The 11,142-nt window shown below is 38.1% G+C and overlaps 1 long non-coding RNA gene across 1 annotated transcript; it reads right to left on the bottom strand.

Annotated features, from left to right (window-relative positions):
- Positions 1-292: 292 nt before the first annotated feature.
- LOC118498864 lies at positions 293-7,702 on the bottom strand. The gene is made up of 2 exons (XR_004901352.1): positions 6,652-7,702; positions 293-5,812 (listed from the first exon to the last, which is right to left on the bottom strand). It is a non-coding gene; the product is annotated as an uncharacterized LOC118498864 (long non-coding RNA).
- Positions 7,703-11,142: the final 3,440 nt, after the last annotated feature.

Raw genomic sequence — 11,142 nt, 5'->3', positions numbered from 1 at the left:
GTTTTCGTAGCCTTGGGAACTCAGACACATTTTTCTGGATGAGTGACTTATGCAAGGGCTCAAAAACTTCAAGTTGTTTAGCACATCTGGGGCGTATCGTGTTGCATGTGGGAGTACAAACTGAAGCTGAAGCGAGAGGTGTAACAGGGTTTGGATCATGAACAGCCTTGTAAGCCAAACTGAGAATTTTGATCAATAGATGTGCATGTGGAGCCGGGGTGGGTCATGAAGACATTTGTGGTAGAATAGTTTAGAAAGAGTGCATTCAAAGGGAGAGGGAGAAAAATCAGTTTTTTGTTTTGTTTTGTTTTAGAAATATTGCCAAGGTAGAAAACAGATTTGAGATAGCAAAAACCTGGGTCTAGTCAGAAAGGCTTTAATGTTATTGGAGTAAGAAATAATATTTGCCTATACCATTGGCACCAATGGACAGTTGGAAGGAAAGATGCAGAAAAATTTGAGACATAATTTTGTAAATAAATTAATCAGAACTTGATATTGGACTAGATTTTGGGAATAGGGAAAGAAAAGGTGGAGGATGACTTTGATCTGATTTGTACAGTGAGGTAAGGTGGCGAAAAAGCCAACTTCTGAGAATATGTTAGGAAATAGTGGAGTGGGTGGTAAGGAGAAAATGGGGAAAAAAAGTTACCATGGAAAGTCAGAGAGTAAACTGCCTAGACACAGTCTAGTACTATCAGGCAGTTCAGAGGACTCATTTGGAATGGGACATTATGAATGTGTACACTCTTTCTCCAGCAGCATTAACAGCCAGTAGAAGCTAAGATGTTTTATTATTCCAGAATTGGGAAGAATACAAAACATAGCTACAAGTTTAGAGGGCATTCTAGTCATATTGAAACACCATTACAATGTTAGATCAGTATATTAAATAGATCAGTTTGGCTCTTGTAATACGTATAAGATCAACTGCTATAGGAAAAGAATGGACATAGGGTTGGGCAGAGGGAATATTGAAGGACAATGCAAGGCTAAATGCCTCAGCCAATTCCACCAGGAGATCTGGAGCTGAGATGATGCTTTAGATTTGTCTCTTTGAGGCAAGGGGCCTGGCTTTTATACTCCCTATGGACCTGGTCTGCTACTGGGTAGGGGGTGTGATCTTGGGTGATGCAGCTCTCTTCAGCTTAAAACAGTGATTTTCAAAGTGTAGTTCCCAGAACATCATCATCATCACCTTGGTGGTTGTTAAAATGGTAGAATATGGGACATCTTGCCATGATTTACTAAATCGGAAATCTGGGGACATCAGCTATCCACTCTTTAAGCTCTCCCAATGATTCTAATACATGTTAAGGTTAGAGAACCCCTGGCTTTGGAAAACTTTGAAGAGACTCAGTTGAAAATAACCAGCAGTCTGGACTGTCAGCAGTGGGGGAATGACTGCCTCACTCCTGTGTGGGAGAAACATGGGTCCCACCCTACTTCCTCATCAAGTGGGGTCAGAAATACCAGGCAGGAGGCAGTGGTGTCTGTTCTGGGTTAGGAATATTGAAGGCAGGTTTAGTAGGAAGGACATAGGGTGGGAACAAATTAAAGAATTTGAATATTAATTATAAAAATGTACTGTGGAAGACCCTTTTCATTTATTGCCTTTTTATCTTCAATATTCATCTAATACACAAAATTATGTATTATTTAATATCAACAACTCTTCTGAAGTGGACTATGATTATGTCAAATACTTTATAATGAGTTTATGTTATGATTAAGCAATAGAATATCTTTCTATATAGTTCAAATAGTTAACTGTAATTTACAACGTGTTTTTTCCTTTTTGTGTACAAGCTGGTAGTAATTAAAAGAGGAGCTCTTGAAAGTAAATTAAGTTTTATTATATAGAAGTATTCATCTAAAGCAAATACATCTCTCCTTAGTTGATTAGCATAAAAGTCAAGTTTTTATTAGAATAAAATACCTAATAATTTATTAAAGCACTTGTAAGTTTGTGTAAAACTTGATTTTAAATCCACATTGAATCGATTTCTTTCCAAGGCTGTTGGTTATATATATACTTTATTGCTGAGATTTTTCATCTTAAATCCTTTTAACACCAACCTCAACTAGGGGAATATTTATTGCCAATGCACAATTTATTTAATGCACAGAACAGTTTGATGGGGCAGTTCATTGAAGTCTGGATGCTATGAAGTGAACATCTTGAAATTTTCCCACTACTCAAGGCTGGAAGTACCTGGAAAATGACAATCTGTATTCAAAGGGGATATAGAGGAAAGCTGGCAAGTCACTTTACCTTACTTTTGGATTTCATGCAAAAGAATTTACTTTTGCAGGAGTAAGGTTTCTTCTGCCATGTGAAGTAGAATAAATGCTTTCTAGCAAATGTAAACAAATGAAGGTATAGTGGGTTTAAATAGCCCTGAAGATGGAAATTCTGACTTTTGGTTTAGTCACTACCCAATGATAATTAGTATCTCTTTAGGAAAAAAACTTACGGTGTACCTTTCTCAATGGAAGCAATTTAAAACAAGGTAATATATGGAGTAAACACCAGAGTATTATATATAATGCAGAAATGTATGTCTCAATTTGCATGTCTCAATTTGCATGTGCATGTGGTTTTTAAATGACTGAATCTCCTAACTTGATCACAAACTCAACATGCTGGAGTTGGGTGAGCTCTTTGTTCCTTGCCAGTGATGGCTTAATGTTCCTCCTGCCTTTTTGTTACTCAGCATTTTACTGGTGTGGAGAAGGATGACAGAAGGTAAGTACAACTGGGCAGTGGATTCATGGCTGCTTAGAAGATAAAAGGGGAAGTTGAACTTGGGAGCTTGCAACAGCTTTTGATTAGCAGTGATATTTTGGGATATCATAAAAGCAAATGGAAAAGGTTATGGAGTTTTGCTGTGGGTGAAGGTAGGTATCAATTATCCCAATCTAATTAGGTAAAGTGTCCTCGTTCTCATTAATCCTTTTTAGAGATGAATTATTTTCATTGAAAACTTGGTTGAAATGATTTCTTTGTGTGTTTTATTCACATTGCCCAAATGCATTACTGCCAAGAGGAATAAATTTTAATGTGTATGTTTAATGTTAAAGTCAGAGTGTGACATTGTTTCCTTGACTTCTAAACTTATTCTCTGTCTCAGTATACTACCCTAATTTTAATGAACATCTGTTCCTTGCTGCCATAAACACCACATGGTGTAGGAAGCTGACTCGATTACAAGGTACAGAGGGGCACATGGACTGCCTGGTGATGGATATTTGTTCAGAAGTGATCCTGTGGTTTAGTTGTTCTGATTAGGATGAATATCCAGTCATCTCTTAGTATTTTGTGGCCAAAGTCCTCTGCTCTGCTGGATAGAAATACAGAAATATGATTTCTTGGGAGCCACATCATTCATCTTGGACTATGAGGAAATAAGCCTAAATTACTAAAGGAAACACCTCAAAAAAGGAGTTAACATGTGCAAAAAAATGATAAAACAAGTTCTGATAATACTTTGGAGCACTACTTGAAAGACTTTTCAGCCACAAAAGCAATCAATTAACTTTATTAATTAAGCCTGTTTGAGTTGAATTTTCCACTACTTGAAAACAGAAGCATTCTATTAAATTGATAATCTTCTGTTCTCCAATCTGTAAATCGTATGTTAGAAAAATAACAGAAACAGATAAACATAAAAGTAACAATATTTCTACACCAGGTAAATGTTTTCTGACTTTCTTGCATAATTTGTATGTATGGGTGCACACAATACCTTATTTTAATTGCTTATCTTGTAGCAAAATAGTTGGAGCCATAAATACCCAATAGTAGTGACCAGTTTGGAGATACTTACTTTATTTCCTTCTTCTTCATTCATTGCAATGGAATCAAAGTATTATTTAGGAGTCAGGATGGTTTCTCAACATTAACAGAAGATAGTCTTCTATAAACAAAAATCCTATTTCATTCAAATATTTTGCTCATGGTAATAAAGAACATAGGAAAAGAAAATTGGAAATCAGAGAACAAATTGTTTCTTCTCCTGTTTCAAAAATTACCTGGAGGTATCCATTGCCTTTTACTATATAATTAGAAAGATGTATTACTTGAAGTTAAAATTTTCTGTGAATAAGAAATATGTTTTCCTGAATATATTGATCTAAGTAACTTAGAGAAACTCACATGTTTTTATTGCAGGTCAAAACTTACCAGTGGAGATCCATTATTAAACATCGTTAAATCACCAAAAACATCTGTTTTTTTTTTAAAACTTGACTGCATATGTATGTTCATATAATAATCTTTGGCTGCACATTCTAGTGTCCTTGTTTTTGTTTGCGTGTTTGTTTTATATTGAGAGGCTACAACACTAGGAATATTGACAATGACAGAAATAATTGGTTCTCTAGGAGACAAATTATAAATCAATATTAGACTATGCATAGATCAGCAGTTGTATGACAGACCAGATAGCTTCTGGTTGAAGTGTTAATATATTTAAAAAAAATGTGCCACACTGAAGAGGCATCAGTTAACCATAAAGAAGCAAGAAAAGTAGTCATATCTTTGGGTAAGTAATAACAAACTATGAATTAAAGAAGGGACCCTAGTTGGACATCAAATTATTCATATCCCACTGGCAAGGCCGGCCCTTGGGTTTGGAGCCAGGGAGCCCTCAAGTCCTTCTCATCTGAATAAAACTCCAATACTATTGTGAGATTGAACAACAGGTTTTCTTACCTGTTGCCATAAACATACAATTCATCTAACTCCCTTGTTTTCATTCCATGTCCACCAAGAAATCTGATCCCCATGTCTGCATCCCTTGCTGCTTTTGCCCTGCCACTGCCATATTTGACAGTAAATCAACAAAACAAGCTTTGATCATCTTTACTGAACTGGCCACAGAGTTTGGCCATTGGGAGCCCATGCGTCAGCTCTGCTGGCTCAGACCTTCACAATTTGGGTGAAGGTTGTATTTCTTAGTGCATATACATAGATTGATCCTTTTGGTGCTTACTGTGCATGTTTTTTTTATTAATAACTGTGATCTAGTCATTCAGGGCCTGATTCCCTTATGGGAAAATCAGTAAGAAAGTGTATTTGAGAACTTCAAAATGCAGGAATATTAAAGAAGGCTTTTGTCTATAGGGTACCACTTACTTACCTATTCATGAATTTCTAAACTATCCATAAGAAAATTTTTCAGGCATTGTTTATACCTTCTGTACAAAGTTTGATAATATGCTTTAAATTTCATAGCCTTATACCATCTTCAGGATAGTTTGTGCTGTTTAGGGTGACATGGAAATCCCTTCATGATCTGACTTCTATAGCTTTATCTCTTGACACCCTGCTGCTTATAATAAATGCATGATTTTTGTTCTCTTATGTGAATTACTTACATTTCAAGATTCAGCCCAAAGAATATCTTAGGAGAATCACTACTCCCATTTCTTCCTTCCCTTTCCTTAACACAACCCTTCTTGGGAGCTTTAGACTTTGTTCTTATAATGTAATTCTTGGCAATACTGTGGTGTATTGTAAATATTGACTTATCTGTCTCACCCATAAGATTACAAGTCTTTTTGAAGATTCAACTCTGAATTTTATCTTGGTATGTCTAGGATATAAGAATAGCACTTATGTATGAAACCTAAGAGAGCTTACTGAAGAAATGAATGAATGGATGAATGAATAGAATAGAATTTAATTTCCAACCCAATTCACTTTCCTTGTTACTAATTATAGTAGATTGATCTAATGACTCAAATATTTCTTCTTCCTATTTCATACCCATTGTTATATATCTTTGGTAGGGCCCTCACACTCTGACTCTTTGTTGCGTGGGTCACCAGCCAGCAGTGATCACGGAATGCTGCAGATGGCTCGCTGAAACACGCGAGAAAAAACACGCACAGAGACAAACTAGTTTCTGTGGAGAAGTAGGGACGAAATGGCCACCCCCTCTAGTGAGAAGCGCGCCGATTTACCCCCAAACCTGCTTTTATTGGGCTCATTTTGCATAATAATTCAGGTAAAGTACAGTACTCATTAGGGGGAAGTAAGGAACCATAGAAAACAAGGAAGTCTGAGGGTCTATTTTGAGTCAGGGTAAAAGAGCTGTAAGACTTTGAGGAACAAACTAACTTCCTCCTAGGACCCTTCTCATTCAACTGAGAGCATTCTAAACAAAGAAGGTTTCACAGTAATTTACATATTCTTTCTTAGGCCTGAACACCCGGGGAATCCGCTCTTTTCAGCACAGAGCTGCACCACCCTGTCATTGTTTCAGGCTTAGGTGGAGCAAGGGAACTAAGGCAACCAAGAGATAAGGAGATTTTCTCCCAGATGATGAGGACTCAGGCTATGTCAAAGCCGAGGAACGAGGTCAATCACCCCCTTTTGCTGCAGCCCCCAAAGTCCTTCTTTTGGGGGGCCTCCCAAGTGATCGTGCCTGTCTTAGGTCGTTCCCCCACTGGGGAATCTTACCCGTCTTTGGCTAACCGATCAAGCTTTTTGGGGTTCAGTTATGAATAAAGCAGCAGAAGCAGCATTCCTGCCAGGGAGATAAGCTTTTGTCTCCTTGCTGGCTTATGGTTCCAAGGGCGTTCCCTTAGCCTTAGCCTAGGCGGGGGTTACAGCTTCTGATACCAGCCAAGGCGGTTCCCAACAACTCTTGAAGTGGTTTCATTGGGCCAATAAAATATTGGTAAAAAAAGATGCAAGTTGAGACTGGTGGAGAGGCAAATGAAATAGAACCATTTGCAGAGAAGGAATGAACCCAGGCAAGTTCAGCCACACCTAGCCTTGATCAGCTGAATCCCAGTGATACACTGTTATAATATTGCATAAACACTCATTGTTAAGACCCTGAACTTTTCAGTGGTTTATTATGCAGCTTTGTCACAATACATCACAGGTATCTCCACCATCACTGGCAATCTTAATTAAGCAGTATACCTGGTAAAAGCAAGATGATTAGTGTTGATCATAGGCAATATGGAAAAATAAAGGTGTATAATCTAATGCCAAATTGCTTGCCTTTTAACCTCATCTTTTCCACTTACCAACAATTTGACATTGATCAAATTACTGATTCAGTATATGTTTCAGTTTTCTCATCTATAAAACGTAGAGACAATAGCACATGCATCCTAAGTTTCGCTATCAGCATTAAATATGTGAATACATATAAAATATTTAGAACTGTGCCTGGCATAGACTAAGTGCTCAAGGAATGTTATTGTTCCTGTGTGTAAATAGAACCTTGTGTAATGAATCTCCTTTTTGCACTTTCCCTTGATGCATTCTGCTGTGCTCATCTTAGCCATGATGCATGGTTCTGTTTGTCTGTGGAGAATTATAAAATATTAATGTTTTATCATGTCATTCAACAACATAGCTCTTTTGAACTCAGAAGTAGGCAGAATTCTAAATTGTAAGCCACACTTACACAACTATAAAAGTGGGAATGACAGATTTCCTGAGATAGTCATATGAAATATCCTAACAAAATATGAAAAATTAGGAGCTGAGAAAGCAAAGCCTATTTATGAGAAAGCTGATATCTAACCTGTAAAATCTTAAGGTTCAGATTATTCTAATCCATGTTCACTTCCTTTTACAGCTATCCTGAGAAAAATTCACCACAGGCAGATCAGCTCTGACAAACCCTCAAAGGTTAAAAGAGCCTAGACCATCCTTCAGACCTACTTAAATTTTGTCATTCTGTTTTTTGCCTATGTTCATACACTTTTGGGGTCTCCCATTAATTGGTACTGTGGGTTACCTTATGGATTAAGTGACAGAGAAGGTATGGATTCCACCCATTCCCTGTGAGGGCCTTTGGAGCAGGAATCCTTAGTAGTAATAATTTATCACTTTCCTTAATGCCTTCTACCATTGTGCAAAAGGCTTTCAATTACACAGAAAACTCAAGAAGTTGCTAAAGATAATATTCAACTTTGCCTGATGTTGACAGGGCAGGAAGATAAAAGACAGTAAAGTCCTTGGACTTTGCCACATCCTTCCTAAGAGTATCTAAACAAGAAGGAACTTCTTAAACATCTCCAAGGATTCTTCCCACAAGCACTGGCAATGTGTCTCAGGATGCAATGAGCTTGTCATTGCCATCTGTGAAGAAGAGAGTTAAAACGCTGACTGCAGCAATTGTCAGGACCTGACAGCTCCCTACAATACTGGCACAATCTCTGAATGATCTGCTTTCAATCTGTTACTGAACAGTGTAAATAAGTGTTCCAGCATCATTGCTAGTTTTGCTTCCAGTAACAGCAATATTCTCTTGATAGGAGAGAAATATAAGGAATTATATGAGTGACATGTCTTAGCACTTTGCATGGAAATATTTTCAATTATTTGTAGGCCAAAACTGTGGTACAATGGATGTGGATAAGAACACAATTAGGATCCAAAACAAGCACATGAGGACGTGACCTTGGAGGTGACAATTGAGGGGCTGTGTTAGAACCACTGCCCATTCCCAGTAGTATGAAAGCATGAATAGCTTGTAGATTTGGCTTCAGGGTTATCTTTTCCAGAAGGCCTGCTTAGGAAAATGAGATATGAGGATTATGGTATTAGAATATAAATTTGGCCTCTGGGGAAGTGCTTCCAGATCACAAAATTATGGACATCTTTAAAACACTCAGGAATTGTTCTGCATACAATAACTCACTGGAAATATGAAGCCGGCCACACACAGCAGAGATTCACAGGGCACTCTCTTCATTTAGAAGAAGATAGATAGCAACACTGCCCTATACAGTGACGACCATTTGCAAAGCTAAAGGGAGTCCTTGGAAATGAAAGCTGCCAGTCCATTCTTACGGCTTGCAAGCTTTCTGGCAAATGTAGTTAATAGCAATAAATGAAAAAAAGAAGCCAAACCTGTGCTTGGAGGTGCTAACATAGCTTGAAAATCCATGGGGTGTTATTAAGCATTACCTCCTTTCCAAGACCTCCCTTCAATGTGGTGAAAAATGAGGCACTAGAGCAGGTCATGGATGGCAACTTTTCACTCCGGGTACACAGGGAGAAGACAGCGAGGGTGGGGCCAATTCATTAATCTCCTTTCAGCTTTCTACCATTACAAGGCTTTACATGAAAAACTCCATTTTATTTTTTTCTGGAAACAGTGAAGCTCTATTTACATCAGAAGGGACATCAAGTACCACAACAATCAGTAAAAATGAAATCCTACAGCTCAGCCTGCCAGCCAGCATGGAAAGTGTGCAGCAATAAGTGAGCTTCACAAGACAAGTCACACGGCGGGGAGGGAAGACAGCAAGATGCCAAAATAGCTCATGGATCACATGAGAAAGGGGGCAGACTGAGAACGGCAGGCAGCAAAACCTAAAAAGACTCACAAAAGAGAAATCTTTGGCTTAGCTCTCTAGAAGCAGACAGATAGGAAGAAGAATAACAGAGAGGCCAAGTTGAGTTTGCAAGGGCAGTGTCAAACCCAGAGATAAGACCTGCCCAGAGTGCCTGCAGCAGCAAAGGCAGGGTTATAGCCACTTGAACCCAGGGTTTAGAAGGACCCTGAGTTATATATCAGACTTGACAGCTGTATTCGATACTCTCACTGTCATCTGTTTCATTGTTAAATGTAAAGGGCAAGAAACTGAAGAGCTGCAGAAACCTCTTAAATATTAAAGCTATACAAATGACACTCTCGACATGAGATCACAATCATAAACATTTCAGAAAAGGTTGTCTAAATGCTCTATGTATGTTATTTTTATATGCTCTGACACTTCCATGTAGGCCAGAAAAATGGGAAACTATATTTCAGCTTAGGTTAGCATCTTCCCTTCTCTGCTATTCTGTTAGATTTTTGGCTTCTATTCCCAGATACCTGAGAGATGCAGCACTTAGAAACAGTGCAAACGTGAAGGATAACATAGTTTCTTATTAGCTGCATAGATATAAACCCTCATTTTCTAAAATCTGAGCCCATCCAAACCTTGTGGGAATTCTCCTCGCTTCTCAGAAGATCTTACAGTACTTAATCTCTATTCATGTGATACAAGAAACGATGTCCTTCTCATTTTATTCTAAAGCCATCTTTAATGCCAAAGATGAATGTGGATATGAGGGAAGTTGACATTTATTCAGAATTATTATTCAATCAAAGTTCCATTTTCTTCTTATGATGATTTCATTTGTCAGAGTAGTTTTAATGCAAAGCTTGTGATTAGTTTTATTTTATTTTTCCCTTAAACAACTGATGCTAACATCTGTGTCACCTGAGGCTTCTTTTTGTTGATTATTTTGCATTGTAGCTTCTTGCAATGTGACACAGTGAAAACATAAATAATGTGAGCATTGTTTTTGCTGGGAGAGAATGCTCCAGACAGTTGTAGAGTGCCAGAGCACTGATTCCAGAGGAGGTAAGGTAAAATTATATTCTTCCTACAAAAACACGCCTTTTTTTTCATTCTCTCTTTAAAAGTTTTTCTTTAGTTTGATTAGAGATCCACATCAGAGGCATCTTTTAGGTCAGGGGATCTGTCTGCTTGGGAACTTCCTACTGTGCTGATGAAGCACCATTCACCTCTTCTGAGCTGCTGGAGCTCAGAACAACCCTAGGGCATTTTTGTTTTCCATTTTACATCTCCTTTGTTCTTTCTTTTTTTTTTCTCTTCTCTTCAGAGGAAGGTGTGTGCTGATGCCAACTTGTTAGAAGTGTACCCAGCAGGGGGAGGATATGAGCTGTTTGGATTTTTTAAAATAGTTCTTTCTTATTTGTCCAGTGCTTTAGACAAGTATTGGAGGGTAGTCTTCCCCTAGACACAAGGTGCTTGCTTACTCCTTAAATGACTTATGTTAGAAATTGTATTGCTCAGTAAAAACCCATAAACTTTGATGGCTTACCTTAGCTCTCTCATAATTAGCTCTTAGCCTCTTCCCCTCATACCCAGTACAAATCTTTTTTCTCTGTTTTCTATAAAAGAGATATCTTTTTAAAAAAGATTTTATTTATCTATCTTTAGAGAGGGAAGGGAGGGAGACAGAGAGAGAGAGAGAGAGAAACATCAATGTGCGGTTGTTGGGGGTCATGGCCTGCAACCCAGGCATGTACCCGGATTGGGAATTGAACCTGGGACACTTTGGTTCGCAGCCCATGCTCAATCCACTGA

Source organism: Phyllostomus discolor, chromosome 2, assembly GCF_004126475.2.
Source record: "Phyllostomus discolor isolate MPI-MPIP mPhyDis1 chromosome 2, mPhyDis1.pri.v3, whole genome shotgun sequence".
NCBI lineage: Eukaryota > Metazoa > Chordata > Mammalia > Chiroptera > Phyllostomidae > Phyllostomus > Phyllostomus discolor.
Note: the sequence above shows the minus strand (reverse complement) of the source record. Positions and strands in the feature narration are given on the sequence as shown.